Source organism: Mytilus galloprovincialis, chromosome 5, assembly GCF_965363235.1.
Source record: "Mytilus galloprovincialis chromosome 5, xbMytGall1.hap1.1, whole genome shotgun sequence".
NCBI classification, from domain to species: Eukaryota; Metazoa; Mollusca; class Bivalvia; order Mytilida; family Mytilidae; genus Mytilus; species Mytilus galloprovincialis.
Window position 1 is genome coordinate 13521847 of NC_134842.1, and position 18452 is coordinate 13540298.

At 33.7% G+C, this 18452-nt stretch overlaps 1 long non-coding RNA gene across 1 annotated transcript; it reads right to left on the reverse strand.

Annotated features, from left to right (window-relative positions):
* Positions 1-14577: 14577 nt before the first annotated feature.
* LOC143075195 (uncharacterized) lies at positions 14578-16937 on the reverse strand. The gene is made up of 2 exons (XR_012978249.1): positions 16606-16937; positions 14578-15139 (listed from the first exon to the last, which is right to left on the reverse strand). It is a non-coding gene; the product is annotated as an uncharacterized LOC143075195 (long non-coding RNA).
* Between the last annotated feature and the right edge of the window lie 1515 nt (positions 16938-18452).

The window sequence follows — 18452 nt, forward strand, 5'->3', positions numbered from 1 at the left end:
TGAATGAGGTGAAAGGTAGGTCTGTAATTAAGGGCTGAAGGGTCTCAGCAGTCCATTCACTATTCTAAATATTCATTTCATTATTCAAAATTGACTGTTTCTTATTTTTCAAGCGTATTTTGACATTTACGTCCCCCGTAACCCCTCTAATGGTCATTGCAGCACATATCGTTTATACTCAGTCTATTACTCTATCAATAAACTTTTATTTGGTGTATAAAGTTTGCCTTTATTAGGGACTGTAGGGTTGCAGTAGTCCATTCTATTATTCAACATAAGCTATTTCTTATTGTTCAAGCGTATTTCGATATTTAGGTCGTTCGTTACTTTTCTAATATGCGTTGCGGAACTTGTTGACTATATACATTTTGTTGCTCTCGTAATAAGCTTTAGAATGAGGTATAAGGTTTATCTATAATAAGGGACTAAAGTCTATTCCATTATTCAAAATATCCATTTCATTATTCAAAATTGGTTATTTCTTAATTTTCATGCGTATTTTGGCATTTAGGTCCTCCGTAACCCCTCTACTGGTCATTGCGGCACATATTGTTTATACTCAGTTTATTCCTCTATCAATAAGCCTAAATTTGGAATATATCATTTGCCTTTATTAGGGACTGACCGGTTGTAGTAGTCCATTCCATTATTCAAAATAAGCTATTTCTTAATGTTTAAGCGTATTTCGATATTTAGGTCGTTCGTTACTTCTCTGATATGCGTTGCGGAACTTGTTGACTATATACATTTTGTTCCTTTCGTAATAAGCTTTCAAATGAGGTATAATGTTTATCTATAACTAAGGGCTAAAGGGTCGCAGCAGTCCATTCGATTATTCAAAATATCTATTTCATTATTCAAAATTGGCTATTTCTTAATTTTCACGCGTATTTTGGCATTTAGGTCTTCTAATATTCGTTGCAGAAAATATTAACTATATACATTTTGTTCCTCTTGTAATCAGCTTTCGAATGAGGTGTAAGGTTTATCTATAATAAGGGGCTAAAGGGTCGCCGCAGTCCATTCCATTATTCAAAATATCCATTTCATTATTCAAAATTGGCTATTTCTTAATTTTCACGCGTATTTTGGCATTTAGGTCTTCTAATATTCGTTGCGGAACATATCGACTATATACATTTTGTTCCTCTTGTAATCAGCTTTCGAATGAGGTGTAAGGTTTATCTATAATAAGGGGCTAAAGGGTCGCCGCAGTCCATTCCATTATTCAAAATATCCATTTCATTATTCAAAATTGGCTATTTCTTAATTTTCACGCGTATTTTGGCATTTAGGTCTTCTAATATTCGTTGCGGAACATATCGACTATATACATTTTGTTCCTCTTGTAATCAGCTTTTGAATGAGGTTGAAGGTTAATCTATAATTAGGGGCTAGAGGGTCGCGGCAGTCCATTCCATTATTCAAAATATCCATTTCATTATTCAAAATTGGCTATTTCTTAATTTTCACGCGGATTTTGGCATTTAGGTCTTCTAATATTCGTTGCAAAACATATTGACTATATACAGTTTGTTCCTCTTGTAATCAGCTTTCAAATGAGGTATAAGGTTTATCTATAATTAGGGGCTAAAGGGTCGCCACAGTCCATTCCATTATTCAAAATATCCATTTAATTATTCAAAATTGGCTATTTCTTTATTTTCACGCGTATTTTGGCATTTAGGTCTTCTAATATTCGTTGCGGAACATATTGACTATATACATTTTGTTCCTCTTGTAATCACCTTTCAAATGAGGTATAAGGTTTATCTATAATTAGGGGCTAAAGGGTCGCCGCAGTCCATTCCATTATTATAAATATCCATTTTATTATTCAAAATTGGCTATTACTTAATTTTCACGCGTGTTTTGGCATTTAGGTCGTCTAATATTCGTTGCGGAACATATTGACTATAAACGTTTTGTTCCTCTTGTAATCAGCTTTCGAATGATGTATAATGTTTATCTATAATTAGGGGCCAAAGGGTCGCCGCAGTCCATTCCATTATTCAAAATATCCATTTCATTATTCAAAATTGGCTATTTCTTTATTTTCACGCGTATTTTGGCATTTATGTCTTCTAATATTCGTTGCGAAACATATTGACTATATACATTTTGTTCCTCTTGTAATCAGCTTTCAAATGAGGTATAAGGTTTATCTATAATTAGGGGCTAAAGGATCGCCGCAGTCCATTCCATTATTCAAAATATCCATTTAATAATTCAAAATTGGCTATTTCTTAATTTTCACGCGTATTTTGGCATTTAGGTCTTCTAATATTCGTTGCAGAACATATTGACTATCTACATTTTGTTTCTCTTGTAATCAGCTTTCGAATGAGGTATAAGGTTTATCTATAATTAGGAGCTAAAGGGTCGCCATAGTCCATTCCATTATTCAAAATATCCATTTCATTATTCAAAATTGGCTATTTCTTAATTTTCACGCGTATTTTGGCATTTAGATCTTCTAATATTCGTTGCAAAACATATTGACTATATACATTTTGTTTTTCTTGTAATCAGCTTTTGAATGAGGTATCAGGTTAATCTATATTTAGGGGCTAAAAGGTTGCTGCAGTCCATTCCATAATTCAAAATATCCATTTCATTATTCAAAATTGGCTATTTCTTTATTTTCACGCGTATTTTGGCATTTAGGTCTTCTAATATTCGTTGTGGAACATATTGACTATATAAATTTTGTTCCTCTTGTTATCAGCTTTCGAATGAGGTATAAGGTTTATCTATAATTAGGGGCTAAAGGGTCACGACAGTCCATTCCATTATTCAAAATATCCATTTCATTATTCAAAATTGGCTATTTCTTAATTTTCACGCGTATTTTCGCATTTCGGTCTTCTAATATTCGTTGCGGAATATATTGACTATATACAGTTTGTTACTCTTGTAATCAGCTTTCAAATGAGGTATAAGGTTTATCTATAATTAGGGAATAAAGGGTCACCGCAGTCCATTCCATTATTCAAAATATCCATTTCATTATTCAAAATTGGCTATTTCTTAATTTTCACGCGTATTTTGGCATTTAGGTCTTCTAATATTCCTTGCGGAACATATTGACTATAAACATTTTGTTCCTATTGTAATCAGCTTTCGAATGAGATATAAGGTTTATTTATAATTAGGGGCTAAAGGGTAGCCGCAGTCCATTCCATTATTCAAAATATCCAGTTAATTATTCAAAATTAGCTATTTCTTAATTTTCACGCGTATTTTGGCATTTAGGTCTTCTAATATTCGTTGCGAAACATATTGACTACATACATTTTGTTCCTCCTGTAATCAGCTTTCGAATGAGGTATAAGGTTTATCTATAATTAGGGGCTAAAGGGTCACGACAGTCCATTCCATTATTCAAAATATCCATTTCATTATTCAAAATTGGCTATTTCTTAATTTTCACGCGTATTTTCGCATTTCGGTCTTCTAATATTCGTTGCGGAATATATTGACTATATACAGTATGTTACTCTTGTAATCAGCTTTCAAATGAGGTATAAGGTTTATCTATAATTAGGGAATAAAGGGTCACCGCAGTCCATTCCATTATTCAAAATATCCATTTCATTATTCAAAATTGGCTATTTCTTAATTTTCACGCGTATTTTGGCATTTAGGTCTTCTAATATTCCTTGCGGAACATATTGACTATAAACATTTTGTTCCTATTGTAATCAGCTTTCGAATGAGATATAAGGTTTATTTATAATTAGGGGCTAAAGGGTAGCCGCAGTCCATTCCATTATTCAAAATATCCAGTTAATTATTCAAAATTAGCTATTTCTTAATTTTCACGCGTATTTTGGCATTTAGGTCTTCTAATATTCGTTGCGAAACATATTGACTACATACATTTTGTTCCTCCTGTAATCAGCTTTCGAATGAGGTATAAGGTTTATCTATAATTAGGGGCTAAAGGATCGCTGCAGTCCATTCCATTATTCAAAATATCCATTTTATTATTCAAAATTGGCTATTTCTTAATTTTCACGCGTATTTTGGCATTTAGGTCTTCTAATATTCGTTGCGGAACATATTGACTATATACATTTTGTTTCTCTTGTAATCAGCTTTCGAATGAGGTATAAGGATTATCTATAATTAGGAGCTAAAGGGTCGCCATAGTCCATTCCATTATTCAAAATATCCATTTCATTATTCAAAATTGGCTATTTCTTAATTTTCACGCGTATTTTGGCATTTAGGTCTTCTAATATTCGTTGCGGCACATATTGACTATATACATTTTGTTCCTCTTGTAATCAGCTTTTGAATGAGGTATAAGTTTAATCTATATTTAGGGGCTAAAAGGTCGCCGCAGTCCATTCCATAATTCAAAATATCCATTTCATTATTCAAAATTGGCTATTTCTTTATTTTCACGCGTATTTTGGCATTTAGGTCTTCTAATATTCGTTGTGGAACATATTGACTATATAAATTTTGTTCCTCTTGTTATCAGCTTTCGAATGAGGTATAAGGTTTATCTATAATTAGGGGCTGAAGGGTCACGACAGTCCATTCCATTATTCAAAATATCCATTTCATTATTCAAAATTGGCTATTTCTTAATTTTCACGCGTATTTTCGCATTTCGGTCTTCTAATACTCGTTGCGGAATATATTGACTATATACAGTTTGTTACTCTTGTAATCAGCTTTCAAATGATGTATAAGGTTTATCTATAATTAGGGGCTTACAGGGTCAGCGCAGTCCATTCCATTATTCAAAATATCCATTTCATTATTCAAAATTGGCTATTTCTTAATTTTCACGCGTATTTTGGCATTTAGGTCTTCTAATATTCCTTGCGGAACATATTGACTATAAACATTTTGTTCCTATTGTAATCAGCTTTCGAATGAGATATAAGGTTTATTGATAATTAGGGGCTAAAGGGTCACCGCAGTCCATTCCATTATTCAAAATATCCAGTTAATTATCCAAATTGGCTATTTCTTTATTTTCACGCGTATTTTGGCATTTAGGTCTTCTAATATTCGTTGTGGAACATATTTACTATATAAATTTTGTTCCTCTTGTTATCAGCTTTCGAATGAGGTATAAGGTTTATCTATAATTAGGGGCTAAAGGGTCACGGCAGTCCATTCCATTATTCAAAATATCCATTTCATTATTCAAAATTAGCTATTTCTTAATTTTCACGCGTATTTTCGCATTTCGGTCTTCTAATATTCGTTGCGGAATATATTGACTATATACAGTTTGTTACTCTTGTAATCAGCTTTCAAATGAGGTATAAGGTTTATCTATAATTAGGGGATAAAGGGTCACCGCAGTCCATTCCATTATTCAAAATATCCATTTCATTATTCAAAATTGGCTATTTCTTAATTTTCACGCGTATTTTGGCATTTAGGTCTTCTAATATTTCTTGCGGAACATATTGACTATAAACATTTTGTTCCTATTGTAATCAGCTTTCGAATGAGATATAAGGTTTATTGATAATTAGGGGCTAAAGGGTCGCCGCAGTCCATTCCATTATTCAAAATATCCAGTTAATTATTCAAAATTAGCTATTTCTTAATTTTCACGCGTATTTTGGCATTTAGGTCTTCTAATATTCGTTGCGAAACATATTGACTACATACATTTTGTTCCTCTTGTAATCAGCTTTCGAATGAGGTATAAGGTTTATCTATTATTAGGGGCTAAAGGGTCGCCGCAGTCCATTCCATTATTCAAAATATCCATTTCATTATTCAAAATTGGCTATTTCTTAATTTTCACGCGTATTTTGGCATTTAGGTCTTCTAATATTCGTTGCGGCACATATTGACTATATACATTTTGTTCCTCTTGTAATCAGCTTTCGAATGAGGTATAAAGTTTATCTATTATTAGGGGCTAAAGGGTCTCCGCAGTCCATTCCATTATTCAAAATATCCATTTCATTATTCAAAATTGGCTATTTCTTAATTTTCACGCGTATTTTGGCATTTAGGTCTTCTAATATTCGTTGCGGCACATATTGACTATATACATTTTGTTCCTCTTGTAATCAGCTTTCGAATGAGGTATAAGGTTTATCTATAATTAGGGGCTTAAAGGTAGCCGCAGTCCATTCCATTATTCAAAATATCCATTTCATTATTCAAAATTGGCTATTTCTTAATTTTCACGCGTATTTTGGCATTTATGTCTTCTAATATTCGTTGCGGAACATATTGACTATATACATCTCGTTCCTCTTGTAATCAGCTTTCGAATGAGGTGTAAGGTTTATCTATAATTAGGGGCTAACGGGTCGTCGCAGTCCATTCCATTATTCAAAATATCCATTTCATTATTCAAAAATGGCTATTTCCTAATTTTCACGCATATTTTGGCATTTAGGTCTTCTAATATTCGTTGCGGAACATATTGACTATTTACATTTTGTATCTCTTGTAATCAGCTTTCGAATGAGGTATAAGGTTTATCTATAATTAGGGGCTAAAAGGTCGCCGCAGTCCATTCCATTATTCAAAATGTCCATTTCATTATTCAAAATTGGCTATTTCTTAATTTTCACGCGTATTTTGGCATTTAGGTCTTCTAATATTCGTTGCGGAACATATTGACAATATACATTTTGTTCCTCTAGTAATCAGCTTTTGAATGAGGTATAAGGTTTATCTATAATTAGGGGCTAAAAGGTAGCCGCAGTCCATTCCATTATTCAAAATATCCATTTCATTATTCAAAATTGGCTATTTCTTAATTTTCACGCGTATTTTGGCATTTAGGTCTTCTAATATTCGTTGCGGAACATATTGACTATATACATTTTGTTCCTCTTTTAATCAGGTTTTGAATGAGGTAGAAGGTTTATCTATAATTAGTGGCTAAAGGGTCGCCGCAGTCCATTCCATTATTCAAAATTGGCTATTTCTTAATTTTCACGCGTATTTTGGCATTTAGGTCTTCTAATATTCGTTGCGGAACATATTGACAATATACATTTTGTTCCTCTAGTAATCAGCTTTTGAATGAGGTATAAGGTTTATCTATAATTAGGGGCAGCAGCAATCCATTCCATTATTCAAAATATCCATTTCATTATTCAAAATTGGCTATTTCTCAATGTTCAGGCGTATTTTGATATTTAAGTCCTTCGTTACTCCTGTAATATGTGTAGCGGAACATACTGACTATATACCTTTTGTCCCTCTCTCAATAAGCTTTCGATTGATGTATAATATATATCTGTAGTTAGGGGCAGAAGGGTCCTGCCTGTCCATTCCATTATTCAAAATATCTATTTCATTATTCAAAATTGGCTATTTCTCAATGTTCAGGCGTATTTCGATATTTAAGTCCTTCGTTACTCCTGTAATAACTGTTGCGGAACATATTGATTGTATACCTTTTGTTCCTCTCTTAATAAGCTTTCGATCGAGGTAAAATATATATCTGAAATGAGGGGCTGAAATGTCCTACCAGTCTATTCCATTATTCAAAATATCCATTTCATTATTCAAAATTGGCTATTTCTCAATGTTCAGGCGTATCTCGATATTTAAGTCATTTGTTACTCCTCTAATATACGTTGCGGAACATATTGACTATATAACTTTTGTTCTTTTCTTAATAAGCTTTCGATCGATGTATAATATATATCTGTAATAAGAGGCTGAAGGGTCCTGCCAGTCCATTCCATTATTCAAAATATCCATTTCATTATTCAAAATTGGGTAACATATTTAACCCCGCCACATTATTTATGTGTGTGTCTGTCCCAAGTCAGGAGCCTGTAATTTAGTGGTTGTAGTTTGTTTATGTGCTACATATTTGTTTTTCGTTCATTTTTTTACATAAATGAGACCGTTAGGTTTCTTGTTTGAATTGTTTCACATTGTCTTATTGGGGCCTTTGATAGCTGACTAAGCGGTATGGGCTTTGCTCATTGTTGAAGGCCGTACGGTGACCTATAATGGTTAATGTCTGTGTCATTTTGGTCTTTTGTGGATAGTTGTTTCATTGGCAATCATACCACATCTTCTTTTTTATATTTCCTCATTTTTACGCATGTTGTGGTATATAGGTCCTCCGTAAACCCTCTTATGGTCATTGCGAATCAAAATATAGCTTTAGTGTCAACAGTCAATTTTTTTCATATTTATTTCACTATTCACCGCTTCAATTTGAATAATGAAATATAAACTATTTCATTATTCATTATTCATTTTTTAATATTGAATAATGAATAGTGAACTATTTCATTATTCATTATTGAATAATGAATAATGAACTATGAATAATGGACGTACTTCAGCGCGGTCGCTTTAAGGGGTCTTCTCAAAAATAGCTTTGACGACCTTGGAACGCGGGCGTGTATGAAAGCACCCTTGACGATGTAAACAAGTGACGCTAAACGTTCTTCAAAACAGGAAATACGAACGGTCAGAAATTCATTTTTCGCATAAAAGTTTAAAAGGAGAAAAATATACATGATTTAAGCATAACATTAAAAAAAAAAGAATATATAAATACTGACAAAGTCACATGTATGACGTCGACGGTATTTGGTGCCGCTTCGCTCCCAAAACGCATTCTCATCTTAGATCATCTTACACGGTCGCCTCTTGGGTCCGTTCGTACCATATTTTGAATTCACTTAAATACCAGTTGAATTAAATGATGTCGTGGATATTTATTTTTGAAAATGTTTTGCCAATGACGCAATGATTAACTGTAAACAAATGATAGCGATGTAAACAACTTCATGTCATCGTACAGCTTTCAAAAACAGGTAAACTTGTGAGTATTTATATATTCTTTTTTTTTTAATGTTATGCTTAAATCATGTATATTTTTCTCCTTTTAAACTTTTATGCGAAAAATGAATTTCTGACCGTTCGTATTTCCTGTTTTGAAGAACGTTTAGCGTCACTTGTTTACATCGTCAAGGGTGCTTTCATACACGCCCGCGTTCCAAGGTCGTCAAAGCTATTTTTGAGAAGACCCCTTAAAGCGACCGCGCTGAAGTACGTCCATTATTCATAGTTCATTACGGGCAGAGACATATATGTGTATATATGTCTCTGCCCGTATAGTATGGTTTAAAACATCGGGGCGGGTTTGTTATCATGATATATATAATCCGTTTGGCGTTTTATAACAGTTTGTTTCTGTCATAAATATATTTAAAACTTGAAATATCTTTATTTCCAAGTATTTTTAGGAGTTTATTCCCGAGTATGCGATATTTTTTTCCACTGCAAAATTTTGATAATTATAGTTATACCAAAACAAATTTGAACATGTCAATTTTCTAACAGACTTAATACTTAACATTTTCATTTAAAGATATGTTTACCTGCACGAAAATCATCTGATAATTTTTCTCGTATCACAATTCCATGATTTCCGGAACACTAGACTTAGTCCTATAATCTAAGACATCGGGACCAATGTTTTCTATTTTTATGATACTTTTCTATTACTTATTTTGTGAATTGTTATTTTGTTGATTTGCAATTTTCTGTTGTATCTATCAATATGTCAACCGAGTTCATATTAAAAAAAAAAGAAATATCAGCATTAAAACTAAAATAATTGAATCAGAGCACTGAATGTTATTAAAATAGACTAATGGATCCAGCAACGATCAATCGGGCGGATCCAGCCATTTTAAAAGGGGGTTCCCAACTCAGGACAAAAAGGGGGTGTTCCAACTATATTTCCCCATTCAAAGGCATTGATCGTCCAAAAAAGGGGGAACCCGGAACCCTCCCCCTGGATCCATCACTGTCAAAAGTAACTGGGACTGGCCTAGTATTCCGACCTTATATATCGGTCTATGATATAATTCCTAAATACTGCATGCTTTGCGGAGAACCGCAAAATTTTTGGTTTCACCATGTCGGGATTTTGCTAGGACATACACCCGCATCGTGCCGGGCAGTCTCAAACACTACTAAAGACTTTATATATATAAAAAAAATCTATACTACTACTAGGTTCAGGAAAAGTTTGGATTGTAATTTAAAAGCTACTCCCTGAAGAACGCTATATTAGCCGGTGATGTTGGCAAACTTTAACTATAATCTTAATTTTTGAAATGCTTTTTTAAAAGGTAAGCTAATAAGGAAAGTTCTTGATTAAAACAAATGATCACAAATATAGTTGAGTGATGTCAATGCGGCAAAAAATGTGAATGACAATTTTGTTTGTGAACACTGATTTGATCTTACCGTGGCAAAGAAATGCATAACTAATCATCGATCTATGCGTGATGATAAAAGGAGATAATGTTTTTTTTTATTTATAATATTGAATTTTAAATATGAACTTTGGTGGATAGTTGTTTCATTGGCAATCATACCACATCTGCTTATTTTCATATCGTATGGTTAACATAGAAATATGACTAATCTGACAGATGACCCCTTGATTATACAGGGTGTTCAAACAGCTAGATGTATACATACGAAGCCTCGTAGGGTAAAAAGGGGGAATTTTGCCTACACGTGCACCAAGCGTAATTGTCCATTCGTTTTTTTTTTATCCCTTATGAAAAGAGAAACATTGCTGCAACCTTGCGGCAATCTTTTTAGTTCGCCAGAAGACCTGAAAGTTGTTCACCAGTGTTCGCCGCTAGCAGCGACCTTTTGGCAAACATATGTAAAAGTTTGCCGCAAGGTTGCCACAAACTCTTAACTTTCTTAAATTTGAAAGAACTTTGTAAACAAACTTTAAAGGAGTCCTAAAGTTTGCTGGAACTTCGCCGCAAACTTTATAGCATACTGAGCATGTTCCCTGCACTAAAATCAGACTTCCTGCTTCTTTGAATTTGAAATAGGACGGAGTTTTTAATGTTGGTGTTTTCATGTTAAAAGTAAATGAATGTTTTATATGATAGATGTCTGAGTTATATATGATTCAATTAGTTCCTGGAACAGGCCATGCATCATTGATCATCTCTTTGTAAGTTAATTTAGACAGTTTTTGCATGTTAATTTGCTTTTATTGGTACAAAAATTATGTCAAAGAACCCCCATTTTGAAATAACGATTGTGTTACACTCTTATTGCCCTTAGAGAAATATCATTACAGTTGTAATCTTAAACTTTGTGGATATTAATGATGTTTTGCAGGAAAGGTCTTCAAAACAATTTGTAATTCTATATTGTTTAATCACATTTGTCAGATTTATATTTTAGATATGATATTTTATGCTTAATGTTGTAATGCCTTAATCATGTTAATCCCAGTTTCTTTATAATTGGCCTTATAAAGACAGATCTGTTCTTGATTTTTTCATACATATGAATCTGTTAAGAAATTAATCAGCTCATTCTGAATTATGCACGGAGTAAATTAATAAATATACATGTACCTACATTGTTTTTATTGTGGTCACAACTTTTATTTCTCTCTTTCACATTTCTTCAAAAATGTTATTTGATCAGAAGGTGAGCAGATAAATATCAGTTATTGGTCATAATAATTAATTTTGATCCACATGCATGACATGTGCATCATTTTGAATAAGACGTACAGTTTTGAAAAAAAACAAGTGAAACTGCGAGCTACTGCTCACTGATGATACCCCCGCCGCAAGTGGATAATATTAATAGTGTAAAAATATGCAAGTGTTCGGTAAACAGGAAGTTGTCGAGTGATGAATCTGAAAACGCATCACACGGTATACCTGACTTATATAAATCCTGAAACCAAATTTCAGAAATCCTTGTATTGTAGTTCCTGACAAAAATGTGACGAAAATTTTCAACTTGGCTATCATGTGTAAAATCATACAAGTGTTCGGTAAACAGGAAGTTGTCGAGTGATGAATCTGAAAACGCATCACACGGTATAGCTGACTTATATAAATCCTGAAACCAAATTTCAGAAATCCTTGTATTGTAGTTCCTGAGAAAAATGTGACGAAAATTTTCAACTTGGCTATCATGTGTAAAATTTTCAACTTGGCTATCATGTGTAAAATCATACAAGTGTTCGGTAAACAGGAAGTTGTCGAGTGATGAATCTGAAAACGCATCACACGGTATACCTGACTTATATAAATCCTGAAACCAAATTTCAGAAATCCTTGTATTGTAGTTCCTGAGAAAAATGTGACGAAAATTTTCAACTTGGCTATCATGTGTAAAATCATACAAGTGTTCGGTAAACAGGAAGTTGTCGAGTGATGAATCTGAAAACGCATCACACGGTATAGTTGACTTATATAAATCCTGAAACCAAATTTCAGAAATCCTTGTATTGTAGTTCCTGAGAAAAATGTGACGAAAATTTTCAACTTGGCTATCATGTGTAAAATCAGACAAGTGTTCGGTAAACAGGAAGTTGTCAAGTGATGAATCTGAAAACGCATCACACGGTATGGCTGACATATATAAATGTTGATACCAAATTACAGAAAGGGTGGATGTGTAGTTCCTGAGAAAAATGTGACGAAAGTTTCATGGGACGGACTGACTGACGGACTGATGGACGGACTGACGGACGGACTGACAGACAGAGGTAAAAAGGTGTACCCCCCTTTTTTAAAGCGGGGGTATAATTAAATGTTAAGGTAGTCATAGGGCATCATTATCACTTGATTTGCCAGAAGATCACCGCAAACTAAATAAGGCTTTCAAAGTTTGCCGGAAGTTCACCGCAAAAATTACCAGAAGTTCGCCACAAACTATGTAAGGCTATCAGAGTTCGCCAGAGGTTCACCACAAATATTCGCCAGAAGTTCACCACAAACTATATAAGGCTATCAAACTTTGCGGCAAGTCTGCCGCAACCTTCATTTGCATGGTAAAAAGTCGCGGTGAAGTTGCCGCAAACTATTTGCAGCAACCTTACCGCAGTGTTTGCGGCAGATTTGCCGCAACAGTTCGCCAGAAGGCTGATTTTTCAGTAAGGGATGGCAGTCCATATATCTAGCTCCCGTCTTACTTTGCATAACTTTCATAATTGATACTTATCTGCATGTTCTCATCCGTATTATGCTTGAAATACTTGCCAGTTATCATTCAGTATGCACAACTTTAATTTTCATTATGTGCAGTCATATAAAAAAAACGTAATTTCTGGGACTTTTATTTGTTTGACTATGTGGTATATCAGTTTATAGTAATTGTTGAAGTCCGTACGGGGACATAATTGTTATCTTCTATGTAAATTGGTCTCTGGTGAAGAGTTGCCTCATAAACAATGACACCCCATCTTCCTATTTTTATACCCTACACAAGGAAGTGGCGCAGGGTATAACATTTTTGACCCGTCCGTCCGTCCATCAGCCAGTTTATCAGTCCTGTTTCTTGTCATCACAACTCCTCTCAAACCGCCCAACAAAATTTCAGGAAACCTTTTTAGATAATAAGGACATACTATGCAGATGTGCATATCGACAGGAAATTATGATTCAAACTTTTTCTAGGAGTTATGCCCCTTTGAACTTATTTGCTTCATTATACTACTGCAAGTTTGTCATCGCATCTCCTCTCAAACCGCACAATAGAATTTTATGAAACCTTTTTAGATAAGGACATACTATTTAGATATACATATTTTTTTTCTAGGAGTAAGGCCCCTTTGAACCTATTTGCTTCAATATACTACTGCAACAGTTTGTCACTGCATCTCCTCTCAAACCGCACAACAGAATTTCATAAAACCTTTTTAGATAATAAGGACATACCATGTAGATGTGCATATGGACAGGAAATTACGAATTATTTTTCTAGGAGTTATGCCCCTTTGAACTTATTTGCTGCAGTATACAACTGCAAACAGCTTGTCATCGAAACTCCTCTGAAACCACACAACAGAATTTCATGAAACTTTGTAGATAATAAGGACATACTATGTAGATGTGCATATCGACAGGAAATTATCGTGATTTAATTTTTTTTTCTTAGTTATTTTATTTCTCTAGTGGCAATGTGGGGACTGACTGCCAAAGCGGGGCTGGCTTCAGTTATTTGCAATATAATCCACCAATGAGCCCCACCCTATGTCGGACTCTGTAACAATCATCCCATCAACCAAATATTTTGAAACATATTTAGAATTCAAGAAACAGACAAGTCCATGAAAATGAGGTTAAGTTCAGATAAACCCTGCAAGACAGACATATTTGTTATTCAATTATTATTTTGTACATAAATCACCCATTAGTTTTCTCATTTGAATTGTTTTAAATTGTTCATTTGTCATTTTGAGACCTTTAAAACCAACTATGCAGAATATGTTTTACTCATTATTGAAGTCCATATGGTGACCTACAGGTATAGTTATTTCTGTGTTATTTGGTCTGTTGTGTCTCATTTACAATCATATCACATCCTCTCATTTGATATTTTAATTTGTGATAAGACATTTAATAATCATTTCATACACCAAATATACATGAAGATGACCTATTGATTACACAATATTGACTACTACATGTACCTATTAGTATTTATTATTTTTGAGTATATGTCCGACATGCTGACGACGGACAGTCAATGGTATACCATAATATGTCCTGAAAACTGGTGTTAAAAAAAAGGCTCAACTAAATCAAATATTTGAAACGTGATTGATTTTATTCCTCTAATATCTATGAGATCAAATTTATAAAACATCTATTAATATAATTAATTTCAATGTACTAGTATACATGTAAGAATTGTTGCCATTTCTACATCATGTACATGTACAATCATTAGCTGATCAGCTCTATATTTTCTTTATTTTTATTCTCCTTCACTGTTTTATTTATAAGAGTAGACTCATATATATGATCTGTATTCATCATTGGGACAGGTAGCTATATATATAGGTGAAGTAGGTCCTTTTGATTTGATTTTTTTAAAGGATTTTGACAGCACTAAAGCATATACATGTAGTTCCAATTTATAGTTGATCTTAGCTCCTTAAGTGGATTGTGGCAACATATATTGCATATATACATGTAGAATGTTGTTCTTAAGTTTCAGCACTTTACGCATAGTTTCCGGTTGCAAGACTAGAATATGATACTGGCTTCTCATGAAATTCTGTCAGTACTTTGCCAATAGTTTCCAAGTAAAGTTGAACATTCCAAGCTCACTCCTTCCATTTGCAATGTACATGTACAAATGTACTTGCAGCCTGAAATTAAATATCAGAGTAATTCTGTCAGAAAATCAACAATTATTGACATTCAAAAGCATATAGATGTAGACTAGTTCATAATGGTAATGTGTCCATGGGACACAGATGAGCAGCCGCTTGCATATAAAGGATGAAAAGGGTGACACCACCCAAATTTGTACTTGATCTGAGTGTTGTTGTAGTAAGCATTGCATATAAGTTTCAGAACATTTGGATGAAGCAAACTTGTGTTAAAGAAAGGAACAAAATTTCAGCATTTTTTTAATTTGTAAAGGGCATATAACTCTAGAAAAGTAAAAGCGACCCCACCAAAAATTCAAACTTCATGTGTGTTTGTTGGTACAATGTAGTAAGCATATATATATGCATTAATTGTGTATTAGTTTCATAACGTTGGTAGACCTATACACCTATAGTTGTTTTAATGTCTGTGTCATTTTGGTCTTTTGTGGATAGTTGTCTTATTGGCAATCGTACCACATCTTCTTTTTTATATTATATACAATATATATGAACAGCTAAAAATCTCAAGTGACAAATACTTATGGCTGCATTCTGTACATGTTTAACCCTGATACTTCTATTACTAGACCTTAAGACATTTTTGTATACCTAACAGAATTAGGGGGGGGGGGTTAACGGTAAACAAATTGTGATTGATAAAGATGAATACTTCGTTTGCCTCCTACTGTACGATTTATCATTTACAAATTAGGCCAATTATATCATATTCTCAAGAAAATAAAGAAGTCAATCAAACCCCAGACCTTAATAGACGGGTGGACAGGGGTAAGGAGACAGGGGAATGAGGGATCAGGGAAAAGGGGGTATCTTTGAAATATATTTTGTCTTGGGGCAAGGAGATGGAAGAATTGAAGTAAAAAGGAGGGGGGGGGGGGGGGGTTAGAGTAAAATGGGAAGGGAAATATAGTTGGGGTCAAGGAGTAGAAACTGTCCCGATGGAAGTTATGGGGTACCCCACATACATATATGACCCTAGTCCGAGATTTCTCTGACGTCCAACGGCTGTTTTGCCAGACAAGCTGGGGCTAATCTCGGACTAATATGAACCTAACTTGGCTACGAAATAAGTTATTAAAAATGATGATTAAAAAAGACTAATTCATTGACACTAACCATTGCTAACGGTAGCGTAAAAATGACAGTAGATGTCATCCCTTCCTCTTCGGCCGTTTGCACACGGATATTTTGCAAAACTGGCCAGACATGTTTACAACTTGTCTGTAAAAGGTAAAATAAACACATAAATAAGATACCAGCTATAACGATCTATAATATTAAACATGGAACAGAAATTGAGCCCGTGCAAGGTTTCAGCCGCAGTGATTTTCAACAGTAGCGAGTATTTTGAGACAACCCCCAAGTTTGTATTTTTCGTTATACTGATAACATTTTGCTGCCTAATATATCGAAATCTATGTTTTCTTATGTAATAACTCTACCTTCATCGTTGTATATTCGCCACAATGTCTGTTATGCATGTACATGGTCGTATTCATCAATATAGTATGCTGCTCGGCAATGGCGACCTTGAAATTCCTCTGGTCCGATAATGGCGCCAAATTAGAGGGAAGCAACTCGCGCCAGACAAAATTACCGTATTTCACCAAAATAATCAAAATTTCACTTTTTGATAACAAACAGTAATACGATAACCACGTTTATATTCAGCAATCGTTTATTGATATAATTACAAACATTATTTTATTAAAGCCATCAATAAAGAATTCACAATTAAGTAATTAATGGAGTGCAATGAAATCAGACCTTATGGGGTAGATGGGTTAAACAAAAGCTCGTAACTTTTTTAAAAGCCTGGTGACCCCCATTTTATTTTACCTTAAAATGTTCGAAAAGTTCATAGCTTTGACATATCTGTTTTTAAAAAAAATCTACCGGGGAAATTTTACGAAAAATCGATTAAACCAATATTTTTTGCCTTAAACTAAAATTAGAAAATGCAAAATTTAGACATTAATCTGAAAATAAAAGGATTTTTAAGTCAAAAACAACCAAGGGAAACATTTACATTTCAAATTCTAATGTTTTTTCACATAAAAATCATACTGACTTGGTTTTAAAAGTCTTTGAATTTGATGTAACGGTTATTGTTGGAAGGGTGGGCATGTTTGGAAATAGGGTCAAAATCGCACATTTCGCTTCAATTTGAGGAGAAAACGAGCCTGGTGACCCCCTTTTTTCTTTGCATTTTTGGATTCAGCATACAAAAATCTACAGAATATGTGAAAATAAAAAAATTCTACCGGGGGTCACTATTGGGGTGAGCCACCTTAAGTATCCTTGTGAAACAAGAAACAAAAAGTCGAGGAAAGAGATCCCACATGACATAAGAGGCTCTTAAATGTAGTTTGGAAACATTTCTTTATGGAATAGTTATCAAAAGTACCATATTTTATTTTTTTTATTTTTTTCATCTTAGGTATAAATCTTATTTATTAACTATAAGTTTGTAAGAAAATGGTGTTCAAATATTGAGATGTAATACAGATTATGATACATACAAAAAAATTTGAGTAATCTCCCCTACAACACAAATGGTAATCTGCATTTAGGTGACAAAAATCTCAGTTTTATATAATAGGTTTAAAATGGACAGACATTATTCTGACTTGGTACAGGACATTTCAAGATAAAATGGTGTGTTGAACCCAGACCAACGTTATGTTAAACCACCCGCCCTACGATAACGCCAAGAAATATCGCTAGAACGCTACGTGACAGAAACATAACACAAATTCACACAAGATCAGTTACAACACAGAAACGCGTAAACAAATAGTACAACAGTCGATACAACATGAAAACCAAAGAACAACAACAAGCAAACTACATCTACGATCACAGGACATCAGAAACAGCGACGCCACTGCGTAACCAACATAAAATCTGAAACTCCATAGATATATCCTAAAACGGTCAATGACTTCATATGTGGGGTTAAAGGGGAAGATGTTGTTGTTTTCATCAAACAAATTATATAAGTAAACCATCATAGATATCAGAATTGAAATTTTGAATTTTCTCCAGACGCGCGTTTCGACTACAAAAAGACTTATCAGTGAAGCTTGAATAAAAAAAAGTTAAAAAAAAATTAAAAAAAATACGAAGTTGAAGAGTATTGAGTACCAAAAATTCTTAAAAGTTTTGACAAATACTGCTAATTAATAGTTATCAAAGGTACCAGGATTATAATTTAGTACACCAGGTACGCGTTTCGTCTACATAAGACTCATCAGTGACGCTCAAATCAAAATATTGATAAAGCCAA